The sequence below is a fragment of the Bufo bufo genome, chromosome 6 (assembly GCF_905171765.1).
Source record: "Bufo bufo chromosome 6, aBufBuf1.1, whole genome shotgun sequence".
NCBI classification, from domain to species: domain Eukaryota; kingdom Metazoa; phylum Chordata; class Amphibia; order Anura; family Bufonidae; genus Bufo; species Bufo bufo.
This window is the reverse complement of record NC_053394.1, coordinates 402,953,342-402,972,687: the sequence shown is the minus strand read 5'-3', so window position 1 is coordinate 402,972,687 and position 19,346 is coordinate 402,953,342. Positions and strand designations below refer to the sequence as shown.

At 44.0% G+C, this 19,346-nt stretch overlaps 1 long non-coding RNA gene across 1 annotated transcript; it reads left to right on the top strand.

The window, feature by feature from the left end:
* Window positions 1-2,816: 2,816 nt before the first annotated feature.
* Window positions 2,817-9,619, top strand: LOC121004565. The gene is made up of 3 exons (XR_005779762.1): window positions 2,817-2,890; window positions 9,323-9,472; window positions 9,602-9,619. It is a non-coding gene; the product is annotated as an uncharacterized LOC121004565 (long non-coding RNA).
* Window positions 9,620-19,346: the final 9,727 nt, after the last annotated feature.

The following is a 19,346-nucleotide window of genomic DNA, read 5'->3' as shown; positions in this document are numbered from 1 at the left end:
ACCTGACAGGTCAGTACAGCTGAAGATTTTTCTCTCTCCCACGGTCCCTAGATATGATAGAGAAGGGACTAGCTGTCTTCCGAGTCACGGAAATTATGGCAAAAGAGAAAAGGGAGAGGCGCTCATAGGGTAGTAAGCGATGATACGCAGATAACGTGATGGATAGAATGTGCTCACCTTTGGGTGTTGTGCAGGTGTGAGCGCACAACAGGTTTAGACACACAATAGGTTGGGAGGGTGAGGGAGGTCCGTGCTGCCGTTACCCGTTCAGTCCCTTTGGATGGAGTTGCCAAAAACTCCTAGGGATTGTTAGGGGTGAGAAGAGTGATTTGTGTCCGAAAACACACGATAGGGTACCTCTTTGGCGCACAGGGACGACCACAGTTTCAGGTTTTTAGGTAAAGATACTATTTATTGTTCAGTTGACAACGCGTTTCGGAGTTTATAACTTCTTTTTCAAGTCTAAAGTGAAACAACAAAGAAAAAGAGGGGAAAAATTGCCGAAGCTAAAAGAAATAACAAAAAATCCACAAAAAGGGCCCCCACACGGTTGGGGGGAGGATATATATATATAGTAAATCTTATATTTCCCTCCTGTTCCCCAATAAAAATAAAAGGATTAATTATAAGCAGAGACTAGACTAATCAACATCACTATTCTAATAATACCGACATCTATCCATCACACTCCATTTTATGTCGCCATATCACACCACATAAGCACCACGTCCTACTACATCAGTATATCACCAATGTACATTGTATATTATGGTCTAACATTATACATCCCCCACACCATCCTTGTGCGTATGTACATATATACACACATATATATATATATATATATATATATATATATATATACTTTACTCAAACAGCGTCCAAATTGGACAGATTGCAGTACATCAAGCCCCTGCCAATAGAAGTGGTTAGAAACTCTTTTTGCGTTCATGTTTGGGTTAGCACTAGACCCAGCAACCATCCAGAATGTATAAGATTCAACGTGTAATATACTTTTTATACATATATATAGGGTGATATGTTGCAATGTGAATAGTGATGGGTGCAGTAAAGTCCCGGGGAAGCATGAAAAAGGGGTGTTGTTTGCACTAGGAGAGTGTCACCAAGATGCCCGGCCTTGGTGGAGTAAAGACCCTAGATATAGGTGGCCCCCAAGTTAGTTGGTGGACACCAAGACAGTTAGCTTAGCTGGCTCCAGCTAGTCTGGGGCGGGCTTTTACTGGGAACAGGCAATGTGTTGGGTGGGTGCCTGTTCCCCATGCTACAGTCCGGGATTTTGGAATATGCCCATGTTCAGGGATGGTATTTAATCCTGTTGCTGGACTTGGGTGTGGCTCCCAGTCTGGGGACGGAGACAGAGTTTTTTTTTTGTGAAACACAGTCCTGCTGGAGGTTCTGGAAGAGTGGTCTCAGCTGGGCTGGCTGAGGGGCCACGGGGCTAGGTGCTAGCTGGATTGTTGGGGGACGCCGTGACGCTTGGGCGCAAGTGGTCACAAGGCCGGAGTCGGGAGGACTACTGGGCCACACTCCCCCATAAAGGCTCTGTACAGACAGGAGGCCAATGAACATTGGGCTGGGAAAGCCGCATGTTATGACCGTGTGTGAACGGTGCTTTAGGTGAGTCAGGTTATGTCATGTTTAGTTAGAGCCCAGCCGGGCAGGTGTTTATTTTGGATCATTTGTTTGTTTTGCTGAGGTGCCAAATAAAGCGATGTTTGGACCTGAAACTTGGTGTCTGGCGAAGATACTTGTGTGAATGACCCCCGGAGAAGAGCTAACCCCCCACAGTTCATACTTTTCCTTGCAACTGTATAGCATAAGATGCTATATATGTGCCATCCACAGATCCCCCTCCCATAACAGTGCCATCCACAGATCCCCCATAATAGTGTCATCCACAGACCACCATTAGTTCAAAACCCACCTAAAGCACACCTTTTGGTTCATGTTTTTTTCTTATTTTCCTCCTCAAAAACCTAGGTGTGTCTTATAGGTAGAAAGTACTTGTTTTGTGACACCAGTTGCAATGAAGCAACAAGGCTACAGGGCCCCTTTTAGTGATACTTTTGGGTGGTACATAGGTGTAGGAATGTACTGGGGGCACAGCTGGGCATATTACTGTGGGCACAGCTGGGCATATTACTGGGGGCACATAACTGGGCATATTACTGGGGGCACAATGTGGGCATATTACTGAGGGCACAGCTGGGCATATTACTGGGGCACATAACTAGGCATATTACTGCAAAGACAGAATGTGGGCATAAATACTGTGCGGTGGCATGAAGGGGGAATAATTACTATGTGGGAGCATTAAGAGGACTGGGTGGGATTAGGTGTATAGTTATGTTTTGGGCGGAGTTAGAGGCGTGGCCTAGTGCGGATACAAATTGCTGCGATGTGTCCCTCTTTCTTCATGTCCACAGTCTGGAGGTCTGTTCTCGGCATTTCAGCTCTGAAGCGGCCTAGACTGTATGGGCTGCAGTGCAAGACCCCCAGAACTCTGCACCTTCTAGACACTGCACTGCTGAACTGCCTAGAATGTATGGGCTGCGGGGAGCAACTCAACAAAGCCTGGACAATCTAGGAACAACCCAACCAGCACAGCAGGCTCCTGGGTAACCTGGTCATGTGACCCCTGACTCCTCCCATACATGGTCACATGGCCATGACATCATGAAAGGTCCTTTCCCTCCTCCAGCAGCACACACTGGAGCCTGACTCCTCCCACACATGGTCATGACATCATGAAAGGTCCTTTGCCTCCTCCAGCAGCACAGCCTGGAGCCTGACTCCTCCCACACAGGGTCACATGGCCATGACATCATGAAAGGTCCTTTAGCCCACCAGTCTCTGGTCTCCAGTGGAGGTATGTGCACTTTCCTCCTGTCTGTCAGGATTAGGCCTCGTTCACACAGTCAGTGTTTGGTCGGTGACTTCTCTTCCGTTAGTTTCCCACTAGAGGAACGTTCTGCCGGAGCCCAGTGACTATAATGGGACGGGCAGTGATTGCCTTTATTCCCAGTGTCAGTGCTGGGATTGGGCTGGACAGAAGCCGCTGCAGGCTGAATCCCCACCAGGTCCGTTCCGCAAAAAGATAGAGCATGTTCTATCTTTTTGCGGTGCCGAGGCACGGAACGTAACCCCAGGAAGCACTCAGTAGTGTTCCCTTCCGTATCTCTGGATTTGCTGACCCGTTGAAGTGAATGGGTCCGCATCTGTGATGCAGAATGCACACGGAACAGTGCCCATGTATTGCGGATCCGCAAATGCGGTCCGCAATACGGCAACGGGCAGCACACGTTCGTGTGAATGAGCCCTTAGTGGGGCCCGGGGGGGTGCTCTTGCCTTTTCCAGCTATTTCTATCAGGGTGATGTCTAGAATGCTAATATATCAATGGCCAGCTTATCACAAATCTGCAAACCTATGTAGACCAATATAAAACCTTGAACATATATACTAAGAATATGTATAGTTTCACCATGCATGGATTACGTATAAAAACAACTTAAATCCTGTCATTCAATGATAGTCACGGTCCCTTCCTCCTATCTTCTGCGGAGCTCACGCAGCTGCTTTCACTCTTTATATGGCGGTCTTATATACATGGACAATCCTGCAATTACGGTGTGTAATGATTAATGCAGCCCCTTGAGATGTTTAGATGCCTCCAATAGAGTTTGCACTTTGTGTACCAGCATGTGCAGATTTCACACAATGTATTATCGATCAGTATACACCAAGAGTCACTAGTAGTCTCGCTTACCAGCGTGTGGACCCGTTCAGATGGTGTTCTGATACATACGCGGCTGCGCGTCTCTCACAGCTGCTTCGTCCCGTAGCTGGTCTTCAGCGCTAGTGTCGACACTTACTTCATCGCTCATGCGGACTCAGAGTTCCGAGACGCCCGATTAGCTGTATATCGGTATCTTTCTTCTTTAATACAAGGGGTCTTTTCCACTTGGATTCCAATGTGTTGCCACCAATGTCACCATACGCGTTTCGAAACCTATACTGGTTTCTAGTGATGAGCGGCATAGGCAATATTCGAATTTGCAATATTTAGATAATTTTTGGCTGAATATTTGCCATAAATTGGTCCGTGATCTCCAGTCATTGTTTACTTGATTGCGAAAATCGGCAATGTAATATATTCGCGATTAGAATATTCAACACTATTCGCGAATACGAATATATATAGCACTATATTCTAAATATTCTCGAATTCTCGAAGTGGCGATATTCGCGATTAAAATTCTCTATTTGAATATTCACACTCAATACTACTGGTTTCTTCCATCAGGCACGGATTACTCCTTATATTGAGTTCACCTCTTAATCTAAAATCTGGATCGGACTAAATTATCTGGATATATTAAACTGGACCGAACCATCATTCACATGAACTTATTACCATTTTCGTCCATATGCACCATATAGCAGTACACTCCCATTCATACGTTGCAATTTCTTTATGTACTATAATTTCCCATTATACCCTCCTATTTAGTGTTGGAGACCTATATAAGTCACCATACACATATTGCAATTTTCCTGGGCAAGGGTCTATAGAAAATATTGTACATCGCTATTCACATATTGCGATTTCTTCACATATTTCAATTATATAGTACATGTTGAGCAATTTGTGTATACTGTAATATATATGAAAGGGACCGTGACTAGTGTTGAGCGAACTTGTGTTTTAAGTTCGGCGTCTAAAGTTCGGGTTCGGGTTATCGAAGAATCGCGTTATTGATTCCGCTACCACGGACCATAACAGAATTTTGAATCCATAATGCGATTCTTCGATAACCCGAACTTTAGAAGCCGAACTCAAAACACAAGTTCGCTCAACACTAACCGTGACTATCATTCAATTACAGGATTTAAATAGTTTTTATAATCCATGCATGGTGAAACTATACATATTTTTTGTATATATGTTCGAGGTTTTATATTTGTCTACATATGTTTGCAGATTTCTGATTTAATAAATAATTGATATTAAAGCCGGCCGTTGGTTGTATATTAGAATATCGTAGCTAAGTGGTAAAGCGGGCTGTGCTTGTGTCCCGGTTGAGCTCCTTTGAACACGTTGTGTATAATTGTAGATCATGTCTAGAATGTACGGGCTCCCTTGAGGTCATGTGACTGTGAGGTCGGTGTAGCATTCAGGGTTCCGGCTCTCAGTGATTGGGTAGAAGGCTTGTATAAGGAGCCGCACAGTCGGCTTCTAGTGACCGGGACGAGGCTGCCGGACTCAGAATAGGGGTTATTAGGAGACAGGAAGATGCCGGATGTACAGAAGCCATACTGGAACCTCTGGTCTGTTATACAGGAGACAAGATGGCGCCAGGTGAAGGTGCAGACTTGTAGGATGGGGAATAAAGAGCAGTTTGGAGGGTGACATGGGACTAGGACAGTCAACTCCAAAATGATCATTAATGAGACACTTTCCCCTGATTTCCTGTCTTTCCACCAGCCTCGGCTTCTGCTGTTGTCTGTCTGACATTTATGGAGATCACCAAACTCCAGTCCTGTCCATTCTCAGTGCAGCAGTCGGTTTCCTCCAGATGTACCGGGCTGAGAACCAGTGAGCTAGGGCCCCTTTCAGAGACGAGCGTGTCCTCTGCAGAAATCACTCTCCATTTGTTAGGGTGATTTCCCATTCTGGACACTGCTCGTTTCCCAGAAGAACACGGCATTATACTGATTTATAATGCTGTGTGTCTCTGCCTAACCTGTATCTACTGAATTATACTGATTTATAATGCTGTGTGTCTCTGCCTGACCTGTATCTATTGAATTATACTGATTTATAATGCTGTGTGTCTCTACCTGACCTGTATCTGCTGAATTATACTGATTTATAATGCTGTGTGTCTCTGCCTGACCTGAATCTGCTGAATTATACTGATTTATAATGCTGTGTGTCTCTGCCTGACCTGTATCTGCTGAATTATACTGATTTATAATGCTGTGTGTCTCTGCCTGACCTGTATCTGCTGAATTATACTGATTTATAATGCTGTGTGTCTCTGCCTGACCTGTATCTACTGAATTATACTGATTTATAATCCTGTGTGTCTCTGCCTGACCTGTATCTACTGAATTATACTGATTTATAATACTGTGTGTCTCTGCCTGACCTGTTTGTACTGAATTATACTGATTTATAATGCAGTGTGTCTCTGCCTGACCTGTATCTACTGAATTATACTGATTTATAATGCTGTGACATGCGCTTCTATGAAACGACCAGTGTCCAGAACAAGGAATCACGCTCACACACGGAGCATGATTTCCGCCCAGGACACGCTCCGAAAGGGGCTTAAGGCCCCTTTCACACGAACGATCTGGATTTGGTCCGGATACGTTCAGGAAAACTCGCACCATTTCGCAAGCAATTTCAGTCAGTTTTGTCTGCGATTGCATTCAGTGGTTCAGTTTTTGTCGCACGGGTAAAATGCGCATTGATGCGTTTTTCATGCACATGATAAAAACTGAATGTTTATAAACAACATCAACATCAGTGAAAATCGCATTGCATCCGCACTTGCTTGTGGATTCGATGCGTTTTTCATGCAGCCCCATTCACTTCTATGGGGCCAGCATTGCGTGAAAAACACAGAATATAGAACATGCTTCGATTTTCACGCACGAGTGATGCGTGAAAAACAACGATCATGTACACAGACTCATTGAAATGAATGTATCCGGATTCAGTGCGGGCGCGATGCGTTCGCATCACGCATTGCACCCTTGCGGAAAACTCGCTCGTGTGAAAGGGGCCTAAAAGATTTACAAATCCAAAAGATCTGCCAGACTGTCCTTTGGTTTACTTTATAACAAAATTTAGTGCCCAAATTTTAGTGCTCCTCTTAAACCTTCACCATGAGGTCGCACCCATTTTCCGCAATGCCGTTTTTCATAAATATAATGAGATCTGCCAAAATGTGTCCTAAATGCAGCAGATTTTGGTGCCAATTTTGCCAAAATTCACACCCAACATAGGAAATGTGGGTCGTGGTTTATGTGATTAGATTGCCCAGCAGTCAAAAAAAGTGTCAGCTGAATGTGTGTTAAAGAGGTTCTGCAGTTCTTTTTAACTGATGATCTATCCTCTGGATAGATCATCAGCATCTGATCAGCGGGGTCCAACACCCGGTACCCCCTACGATCATCTGTTTGAGAAGCCAGCGGCGCTCCAGGGTCACTGCGGCCCTCTCTCTGTTTCCCTAAGGCCCAGTGACGTCACGACTAGCACAGTCCTGATCAAAAGTTTAAGACCACTTTAAAAATGGCAAAAAAATTATATTTTACATTGTTGGATCTTAACAAGGTTCCAAGTAGAGCTTCAACAAGAAGAAATGAGAGTGAGACAAAACATTTTTTGAGCATTCAATTAATTGAAAATAACGATTAAACTGAAACAGGCTGTTTTTCAGCTGATCCAAATCTTAGCACCACATGCCTTTAAAAGGCCAAATCAGGTAGTCACACATTGTGATGGCAAAAGCAAAACGACTCTCTTTTTGAACGTGGTCAGGTTGTTGAACTGCATAAGCAGGGTCTCTCTCAGCGCGCCATCCCTGCTGAGATGGGACGCAGTAAGACAGTCATTTGGAATTTCTTAAATGATCCTGAGGGTTATGGAACAAAAAAGTCAAGTGGAAGACCCAAAAAAATTTCATCAGCACTGAGCCGGAGGATCCAATTGGCTGTCCGTCAAGACACTGGACGATCCTCGACCCAAATTAAGGCCCTTACTGGTGCTGACTGCAGCCCCATAACCATCAGATGGCATCTGAGACTGAAGGGCTTCAAAAACAAAAAATGTCTTCAAAGACCTCGTCTCTTTGAACGCCACAGAACTGCTCGTTTGGACTTTGCAAGAGAGCACCAAACATGGGACATTCAAAGGTGGAAGAAAGTTTTATTCTCTGATGAGAAAAAATGTAACCTGGATGGTCCTGATGGTTTCCAACGATACTGGCATGACAAGCAGATCCCACCTGAGATGTTTTCTACGCGCCACAGTGGAGGGGGCGCCATAATGGTTGGGGGTGCTTTTTCCTTCAGTGGAACAATGGAGCTTCAGGAAGTGCAGCGGCGTTAAACGGCCGCTGGCTATGTCCAGATGTTGCAGAGAGCATTCCTCATGACTGAGGGCCCTCGTCTGTGTGGTAATGACTGGGTTTTTCAACAGGACAACGCTACAGTACACAATGCCCGCAGGACAAGGGACTTCTTCCAGGAGAATAACATCACTCTTTTGGCCCATCCTGCGTGTTCCCCTGATCTAAATCCAATTGAGAACCTTTGGGGATGGATGGCAAGGGAAGTTTACAAAAATGGACAACAGTTCCAGACAGTAGATGGCCTTCGTGCAGCCATCTTCACCACTTGGAGAAATGTTCCCACTCACCTCATGGAAACGCTTGCATCAAGCATGCCGAAACGAATTTTTTAAGTAATAAACAATAACGGCAGAGCTGCTCATTATTAAGTTCATGTTTTGGAAGTTGGATTTCTGTTTTGGGGGGGGTTAGTTTTTTTTGGAGGTGTGGTCCTAAACTTTTGATCAGCTGAAAAACAGCCTGTTTCAGTTTATTCGTTGTTTTCATTAAATTGAATGCTCAAATTTTTTTTGGTCTCACTCCCTTTTCTTTTTGTTGAATGTTGAAGCTCTACTTGGAACCTTGTTGAGCTATGCTAAATAAGATTTTTTGCCATTTTTCAAGTGGTCTTAAACTTTTGATCAGGACTAGTATCAGTGGCCTGGGCGGGGCTCGGCTCTGTTCACTTGAATGGGGTTTAGCCCCGCCCAGGCCAGTGATACTTGTCATGACGTCACTGGGCCTGAGGGAAACATAGTGAGGGCCGCGGCGCTCCTGGAGCGCTGCTGCCTTCTCAAACAGATGATCGGCAGGGGTCCCGGGTATCGGACCCCTACTGATAAGATTCTGATGATCTATCCAGAGGATAGCTCATCAGTTGAAAAGAACTGCAGAACCCCTTTAAATTCCTCTCCTTTCCTGTGCTGATGCTTCCATGGATCCCTTCAGTTTCTTCACATTGCTGCAGTGACAACATTGGTTACATAGATAATGTCAGTATGTATAAACACCTCAAAGATGGGACCGACACCTCGTTATTGTGGAGTCCTGAGATGTAGACACATTGACCACTATCAGGGTCTATTCACTGCTGATGTGTCCTCTTATTATCTCCAGTAATTGTATTTTACATGGGATTTTGTAGGCTTTTACATTGTCTCATCTCCTTTCCATTCAGGTTCTTACAATATAGGATCTGCTCAGTGGATATCTTCTATATAAGATCCTTCTCCTGATTGACCCGTCAAGGATGGATAGGGACAGAGACAAGATGGCGGAGAGTATAATAAATCTCACCCTAGAGATCCTCTTCCGTCTTACTGGAGAGGTGAGAGATTCTGATGATGTCATATTACATCATCTTATCTATGTTACTAACAGATGGACATGACTGGAGAGGTGAGGGTCTCTGGAGATGTATGGAGTGATATTTATTAATGTGTCTCTCCATGTCCAGGACTACACAGTAGTGAAGAAGACCTCTAGTGGGTGCTGTCAGGCCCCTGTGTCTGAAGGATGGGGAAGAACCCTGAGCCCAATCACAGGGCCTCAATCTCACCCCCATAAACATGGGGACATCAATAGAGAGAAGATCCTAGAACTCACCAACAAGATGATTGAGCTGCTGACTGGAGAGGTGACACTGCTGGGAATGCTGGGACATTATACAGGAACGCTATGAAGGGATCTGGGTAATGACTGTACCATTGTGTTGTCAGGTTCCTATAAGGTGTCAGGATGTCACCGTCTATTTCTCCATGGATGAGTGGGAGTATTTAGAAGGACACAAAGATCTGTACAAGGACTTCATGATGGAGGATCACTGGCCTCTCACATCACCAGGTAATAGACATGACAAAATACACACGTCCTCTCATTATCTGTATGTAAGGAATGAACTCAGTCACTGAATGTGTTTCCTACAGTTAGATCCAGTAAGATAACACCGGAGAGATGTCCCAGTCCTCTTCTTCCACAGGATGGTTCAGAAGAACATGACAATGTCCCACAGGATGATCAGGTAGATGGAGATAAGGTCTCATGAAATGTTCTCTATGATCTGTAGAAAGGCTGTGAATATCTTGTGTTCAGTCTTGTTTTATGCAACATGTTTTTGTTATGGTGGCGCTCCATGTCCACTGCCATCCCGCCATCTGGGGTGGACATGGGCATTGTATCACTCACCATACCACTGTCTGGTGGCCAAGCCGCGATGATACTTTCTTGCCGCCAAGTAACAGGGCTGGCCGTTGGAGTTTTGTGTCCCTCATTGGAGGCTGCAGTCAACATCTGGCTGCCAGGCCTTCTTAACTGACCCATAAGGTGCGTGAGCACCCTGGCTCTTAAAGGGCCTGTGCACCTGTACTCCACTCTTTACCAGCCAATGGCTGAAAACCTGTGGTTACTTAAGGCACCTTTTCCAAACGCCTCCACAGTGGCACGATTGACAGAAGGATTACCCCGCCTCCCCAGGGACAGGAAACAATGTGGAGATCTTTAAATAGCCCCCTTCCTTTACCTGCTTCAGTTGTTTCCTGTCCCTCTGGGGATACATGGAGATCCTCCTGCTGGTGAGCTCCAGCAGGAATCATTTATTGCTTTGCCCGGCTGAAGATCTGAAAAAGAAAGTGTGCTGGGCAGGAGAGCAGGGTCGCGGGGCTCGCGGTGCGGTCCTTCCTGCATCTCAGGAATAAGTCCTCCGGTGGAGGCAGTCCCAGGCAGCGTCCGTGCGAAATATCGCGTTAGGATGGGTGGGTCAGGTGGCAGGCGAGATCTCGCAGCAGACCGGAACTGCAGGGACGCATCTACATGACGTACTTCCCCTTAGCCAACGAGCAGTTTATAAGAAAGGAGGGAAGTGTTCCAGCGTCCTGCTGAACAGCTGTGCTGGTAACATGTCGGCATCAGGGGAGTCAGACAGCGTCCGTAAATCTGCAGACCCGTCTAAAGCCAACAGCCCAGTAAGCTCTGCTACTCTTGGGAGGTTTTTTATGATGTGTGTTCACGGATTCTCACATTTGGGCAGAATACAATCTTTTTCACCAGGGGTGAGGGTCTATCCATATCAATCGTTATGACTAAGGCTGTTGCTTTCTGTATGCACTTTTTTAATATATTCCCTAGGTCAGGGAGACTCAAAAAATCTGCTGAATCTTCTCAGCGTGTCAAAAAGTGCTCCACTTGTAAAAAAGGACTGCCTTCCGGTCATAAGAAACCCCTTTGTGTGAAATGTCTGGAAAAGATTGTGTCTGAAGAATCTCCTTCTCTTCTGGATAATATTAGAAACACTATCAAAGAAGTGAGCAGCGCTGTGGACCTTAAGTTAGCATCCACATCTCAAAAACCATCTACTTCCATGTCTGTTATGTCCGCACCCTCTGAAGTTGATCTACAAGAGGATGATTTTGATGAAGGAGAGTTACCTTCTGGGACCGACGAGGACGAGTCTGGTCGTCCACTTTGTTCCATAGAGGACACTGACTCCCTACTAAAAACAATAAGGGCAACGTTATACCTAGAAGAATCTAAACAGTCAAAATCTGTGCAGGACCTTATGTTTAGGGGATTGGGAGAAAAAAGGAAAATAGTTTTACCCCTACATTCAAATATTACTAAACTTATTAATAAGGAGTGGACTGACCTAGAGAAAAGACCCGGGGTCTCCAGGATCCTAAAAAGGAAATATCCTTTTTCGGAAGACGCCACCTTTCGGGATAAATGTCCAAAAGTGGATGCCCCTGTAGCAAAAATAACAAAAAAATCGGCACTCCCCTTTGAGGATCTAGGTCTCTTAAAAGACCCGATGGACAAAAAGAGTGAAGCTTTCCTAAAAAGATCCTGGGAAGCATCTATGACTATTTTAAGACTAGGTGTAGCGTCCACTTATACGGCAAGATCTATGATTATGTTAACCAACTAGAGGAGCATTTGATGACAGGAACCCCAAGGGAGGACATCATTGCTTCCTTACCCATGTTTAAACAGGCGGCCAATTTTTTAGCCGATGCTTCTGTTGACACTATAAAATTGGTAGCTAAGTCGACGGCCCTCTCTAATGCCACTAGAAGAGCAGTGTGGCTGAGATCCTGGTCAGGGGATTCAGCATCAAAAATAAATTATGCAATATCCCCTGTGAGGGTGATAGGATTTTCGGATCCGTATTCGATGACATCCTAGAGAAAGCCACAAATAAGAAAAAAGGATTTCCATCAGAACCCAGAAATTTTCGTCAAAAACGAAATTTCAGCTCATCCACAAGGGGAAGACGGGATCAGAAAAAATGTTTTTTTCATCCAGATGGCAGACTGGTAGAGGAAGAGGCAAAGGTTTTCTCTTTAACCCAACAAATTCCTCCCAGAAATCTACAAACCAATGATGCCAGAAGCCAGGTGGGAGGAAGACAAAAAAAAATAATTCCTGCTTGGGAGAAAATTTCCAGGTCCCCTTGGGTATTAGACGTAATATCAGCAGGTTCAAAACTAGAGTTTTCTTCCCTACCTCTAGATGTTTTCCAGATCACCAAAGTTCCGAAAACAGTTCAGCCTTTTCGCTTAGACCAGGTGATGATTCTGCTTCAAAAAGAGGCCATTGTTCCAGTCCCTCCAGGAGAAGAAAGAACAGGTTTTTATTCTCCAGTATTTCTGGTAGGAAAACCAAATGGCTCGTACAGAGCAATTATAAATCTAAAAGGCCTAAAACGTCATCTCAAAGGCCTAAAACGTCATCTCCAGTACAAACGTTTCAAAATGGAGACGCTAAAGTCCGCGATAAACCTGCTAAGGAAGGACGCTTTCATGGCGACTCTGGATCTGACCAATGCATATTATCACATACGAATATGCAGCGGTCACCAAAAGTATTTAAGATTCGCAATTCAAAAGAGAAATTAAGTGTTCCTTTTCCAATTCCTGGTCCTTCCTTTTGGCCTCACATCTGCTCCGAGGGTCTTTTAAAAAATAATGGCAGAGGCCGTAGCAGATTTACATCAAAAAGGGATACTGATCATGCCCTATTTAGACGATTTTCTTATTGCTGCAGAGTCAGAAGAGACACTAGAAGGACAATTAAATATTGTACAGCAGGGTCTAGAGAGACTAGGATGGATGATAAATCCAGAAAAATCAAGTCTTCGTCCCGAAAGAAGGAATATATTTTTGGGCATGTTATTAGACTCAAATCGTATGAAAACTTTTCTTCCAACAGAGAAATTTTCAAAAATCGACCAGGAAATTTCTCTATTCCACAGCAGGGGAAAAGTGACGATTCGAATAATAATGAAGATATTGGGTCTAATGTCTTCGTCAATTCCAGCTGTAAAATGGGCACAAGCGCATTCTCGGACTCTTCAAGCGTTCGTGTTAAAGAATTAGGACAAAAGTATATCCTTATTAGAGAAGAAGGTAAGAGTTCCCCAGTATGTAAAAGACTCCCAGAGAGTACCTTGGCGACAAACGAACACCATAACAATTAAGACAGACGCCAGCAGAATCTGCTAAGGGGCTCATTCAGACCGGTCCATTGTACAGGGAACATGGCAGAAAAATCTAAGTCTATCTTCCTCCAATTTAAGAGAATTATCTGCAGTTTGGGAGGCCTTAAAAACACTTCAATCGGAAATAAAAGGAAGAGAGATATAAATTTTATCAGACATCATGGCCTGTCACAGACAGGGAGGTACAAAAAGTCAGTCCTTGGCAAGAGTTTCAGAAAAGATATTCCGATGGGCAGAAAAAAATATACTTTCAATCACAGCAGTCCATATAAAAGGAAAGGACGCCAGAGTCGCAGACTTCCTAAGCAGTGATGTTCTGAAAGAAGGAGAGTTGAGTCTGAATCGACAGATTTTTTTCTTCAAATAGCACAAAATGGGGCATTCCAGACCTGGACCTGTTTGCAACACTACAAAACAGACAAACAGAAAAATTTTGCTCCCTATCCTATAGAGATCGCCCATTCTTCGTCAATGCACTCTCCCAGCCCTGGCCAAACGAGACCCAGTATGCGTTTCCCCCATTTCCATTAATACTGAAGATCCTGCTAAAGATGTTACAAGAAAAACCCAGGTTAATAGCGCCTTACTGGCCAAAAAGGTCATGGTTTCCCCTACTATTCAGGATGTCAGCAGGAGATTTCTGGATCCTACCGAATATTCCAGACCTCCTTCATCAGGGCCCAGCTTTACACCCCAGGTCAACGCAGCTTCAATTGGCAGCCTGGAACCTGAGCGGGAATTATTAAGAAGAAAGGGACTTGCAGAGGCGGTAATTTGTACAATACTATTCAGTCAAAAATTTATAATAGAATCTGGGAAGCTTTTTTAAAGTTTACAAAAGATAACACAGCAGGCCCCTTTATGGTTTCTAATATTTTAGATTTTCTGCACGCCGGTTTAAACAAATGTTTGAAAGTCAGCACCATTAGAGTCCAGATATCGGCCCTGAGTGCGTTTTTAGATACTAAACTGGCAGAAGTAGATCTTATAAAAAGATTTGTGAGAGGGGCCCAGAGAAAGGAACCTATAGTCAGATCCACGGTTCCTCCATGGGATTTAAATATGGTTTTATCTACTCTAATCAAGTCCCCCTTTGAGCCATTACCTGAAATCTCCTTGAAATTGCTATAATTTAAAACAGTTTTTCTCGTGTTAATTACTACAGCTAGGAGATTTGGGGAGATACAGGCGTTTTCATGATGACCTCCATATCTAACTGTTAGAGATGATAGGATAGTGTTAAAACACTCCCTCTTTTTTGCCTAAGGTTGTCTCGAAATTCCACTGTTTGCCGTAAGTGTCTCTACCATCATTCGGATCCCCAACAGGTGGTCCAGAACAGAAGCGTTTCCATAATCTGGATGTGAGGAGGTCAGTGGCTTATCTTAAGGCAACGGAAGAATTTAGGAAGACAGCCTGTTTGTTCAGTTTGCAGAGCCAAACAAAGGAAATGCAGCAAGCAAAATGACCATCGGCAGATGGATCAAATCAACGATTTTGTTTTGTTATAATTTCAGAAGGACTTAGAGCTCATTCAACGCAGTCAGTCGCAACTTCCTGGGCTGAGTCAGCGGACGTCCCTCTGGAACAGATTTGCCAGGCAGCTACCTGGCCTTCACCTTCCACTTTTTTCAGACATTATCAGTTAGACGTGTTAAATAATAAGGCCTTATCCTTTTCTCGCAGAGTAGTCCCTCCCTAAATATTAATTTCTCTGTTATTCCTCCTGTCAATCGTGCCGCTGTGGAGGTGTTTGGAAAGATTGCAATTACTTACCGGTAATTGTTTTTTCCTCTAGCCTTCACAGCGGCACAGGGAAATTCCCCCCACATTTATATTATTTTTTCTGATATTTTGTTCTGTTGATTAATAGATAAATAATACTATGTTGCATCAGTTTCAGAGTTTTTCGGTTATTTACTGGAGCAGGTAAGGGGAGGGGGATATTTAAAGATATACACGTTGTTTCCTGTCTCTGGGGAGGCGGGGTAATCATGCCGCTGTGGAGGCTAGAGGAAAAACCAATTACCAGTAAGTAATTGCAATCTTCCCAAGGCTTCTCTAGCTTGGTAGATCCTGTTTGTCTGTGTACTGACATCTGCCTGATTCCTGGATTCTGAATCTTTGCCACCTGACCTGACCTGAGAAAGGTGGAGATGGCAGGATTGCAGCTGACCATAGACATTACATGTTGTCTGGATCATCTCACAATTTTCTGACTATGGAGACTGCTGTTTGGAACAAACAGGTTGGAGTTGTACAGGAGACCTGCAGATATTTGGGTCAGATAACTCCTGCTGTCATGTCAGTTTTGGTTGTCATTCTAATTACTGATGTTTTCTGGTCATATAAAACCTTCAACATGACTTTAACCATCTGATGACTTTTACAATATTTCTTTAACAGCTTGTGAATCCGGGTGAAAATCTGAACATTATATATGTCACAGAGACACATGTGAGGGGTGGTGAGCAGAGTATAGAGGACATTCCTACAGATATCCGCCCAGGTGAGTAGTAACCACTAAATAAAATAGAGAAGACTCTACTCATTCAGACTCTACTCATTTTCTTAAGCTCAATTTTCTAGCATTTTAGATGATAAAACTTGCTGATCATTTATATTTTGGACATGAATATGGATATAAAATATACCTATGTGAACAAGGTCTGTTCCATTATCTGCTTCAGAATTATTTTCCAATTTTTCCACTAAGGAACCATTAATTCCTTCAAAATAAGCCTAGTTCACATGTCATCTAAAGATACAAATAAGAAGAATGGGGCGCCACATTGGCTTTATCAGTAGTTAACCAATAGGTTTTAGAAACACGCAATTGTGCTTACCGGATAATGTTGTGAAAAGTCACAACTGTTGTAGGTCGGTTGACCAGTTATTTGTAAACCTGACCATTGGGCGGTTATCCTAGACTGCATCCGTGGTCCTCTGTGTTGCCCCCAGGGCAAATGACAGGTAAAGACGATAACTTGTAAAAAGGGTCAGGATCACTTGAGACGATGCCGAGGTTCAGGTGAATGATACATCAGAGGTGGTGTAGTTGATGCAGGGTATATTTACTCAAAGGTAGTCTATTCGTTTCTGGGGCTGGATTGTCCCATTCGTCAGGACTATATAGTTCACATGTCAGTGTTTGGTGATCTGCAGTAACTGTCTATATATTCTTTTTCTGTAGCTCGATCTAGGTGATCTACCATGGAACTGAGGACGGCAAACATGTTTTGCGAATTATACTTTTGCCTATTCTTTTGTGTGCCCCATTTTCAGATATCCCAGTGCCCCCATAGTAGTGATGACAGACACAATTATTATTCATAAGGCCAGTGTATATGCTAGGCTATTAGTATAAGCAGTTATTGGTGTTATTGTTCTATGTAGACGGTTTAGCCAATACTAGGAATAGATTATGAAGGCAGGAAATGTCTAAAAAACTTTTTTATACAAAGAAATAATAATATAAAATGAGATACCAGCCTTACACTTGCTCTAAAGCCATGGCTTCTTTGAGACAATACTGCTCCTCCTCTCTGCCCTGTTTTATGGCAAAGTGCATGCAGCCATCAAGATGTGTGTGACACAGACACCACCTAATAGCACTGACTCATATGTATTATTCTCCACTAACAGAAGGACCCGGCTTCACACGGGTATATTTCATCAATTTCATTTAATGTTTCTGTTTGTCAACAGTATCCCCCATAACAGTAACCTATACAGCACCCTGCCCCTTTAACAGTGAACTACACAGTCCCCCACCCCTTAACACTGACCCCCCCACAGTGCCGCACCACTTTAAAATGGGACCTCCGCAGCAGCCCATCCCATTAACTTTGACCTTCACAGCAGCCCTCCCCTTTAACAGTGAGTTTCACAGCACCCCAATCCCTTGACAGTGACCTCCTCAGGGGCCCGCCCCCTTAACAGTGACCTCCACAGCACCCTGCCCCTTTAATGCTAGGGCTACAGGACGACATGTTTCGCGCAACATTTTGTCTCAACATTTTTTATAATGATAGGCTATGGTGTCGCACTGCCACATGTGACATGCTGCGACACGAATGGATTTTTCTGCGACTGTCACGTCGCAGCATGTCACAGTGCAAAACCATAGACTATTATTATAAAAATAGTCGCGCGACATTGGTGCAAAATCAATGTCGCGCGACATGTAGCAGTGTAGTTGTGCCCTATGTGGTTTGCGACACATGTCGTTGTGTAGCCCTAGCCTAAAGCTGACCTACAGCAGTGAAGAAAAATGGCTGGGTTGTTATGGAAACCTGCAGTAAAACTGTGTGTATGTGGAGACTAAGGGCCTGCGAGCTTCTATTGGCTGATAAGGGTCATGTGACCGTGTGTATGGCAGTTAGGATATAAAGAGAGAGACTTGCAGGCTTGTATTGGCTAATGCAGGTCATTTTTGGGGAATATCTCAGGAACGGTATGTCCTAGAGAGCTGAGACCCAGTCTAAAAACCTTCCCAGACACCTGATGTACATGTGTGCCATGAAGATCGGTCCAGTTGTTTGGTCGCGCATAAAGAACAGACAGACGTCAGGACAGACACAAACTTATTGTGTACCGGGATGTTACCTCCACAGTATTCTTTCCCAGATGGTAAGTGATTACTAAGCTTAGTAGAAATTGATCGATGAGTTTTTGAGTTACAGAGCAATATGTGTGTAACAAAAACTGTTGAAGCATACAAACTCCATGCAGCTGCTATGTAGGGGCGTATTACCTGCACAAGATTTCTTTGCAGGTAACAAGGGATGTGTATACCATTTTTGAGTGATCGCGGAACATACATACAGATGCAGTGTCCTGAAAAACACTGCTTAATACCGTGATTGTGTTTCATGAAAATGTGCTTGTGCCTGATTTCCCATAGAGTTGCACAGGGAGGGGGAGGTTCTAACAAACCTCCCAGGGCTGACTCCACCCTGCTCTCTGGGACAGGAGAAGAAGAAGGCGGAGAGTGGGATGTTTGTGTGGAAAAGCTGCACTTCAGCAGCCATTTTGCAGAGTTATCAAAACTCCAGAGTTAGTTCCATATACCAGCCCATAGAAGGGAAAGATTACAGAAGATCCAGGCAACCCAGAGAGGGAGTGAGAATATTAGCAAAGTAAGGTAATTGTCATTTATCAGGCTCTAGTCTCCTTTGCATTAGGTGGAGAGATTCTAAGCTACCAGCTGTCCACCATAACCAAAGACAGAAGGGCCACCTGTCAGGGGATAGTATTCCTAGAGAGGATATAGAAGTATATGACTATACAGTACAGCAAAGATAGTACATCCCTCCAGCCTGGAGAAACAAGGGATTGATTGTTATAGAGGAAAACTACCCCTTATGCAACTTTTGGGAACTAACCTGTGCCATTTTAGAAGCCGCATTGCTGTAAATGACTTTTGCGCACATTGATGACCTTTGGATCAGCTTCAGTATCTGAGGGCGATAGAAAATTCTATTTAGCTGTGGACAAAATGCCAGATCTATTAAATGCGGTGAGCGCCACTATGGGGAAGAAGTGCAGAAAACCCATTCCATCCAGGAGGAAATGTTTGGGGGTCTAAGGGTTAAAAAAAAAAGCCTGAGTATTCCCCATTAATGAGAACATAAGAGACATGATTTTAGAGGAACGGTCTGACCGCCTGGGTGTGTCGAAGGATTTCAAAAACCGTCTATTATTTGAT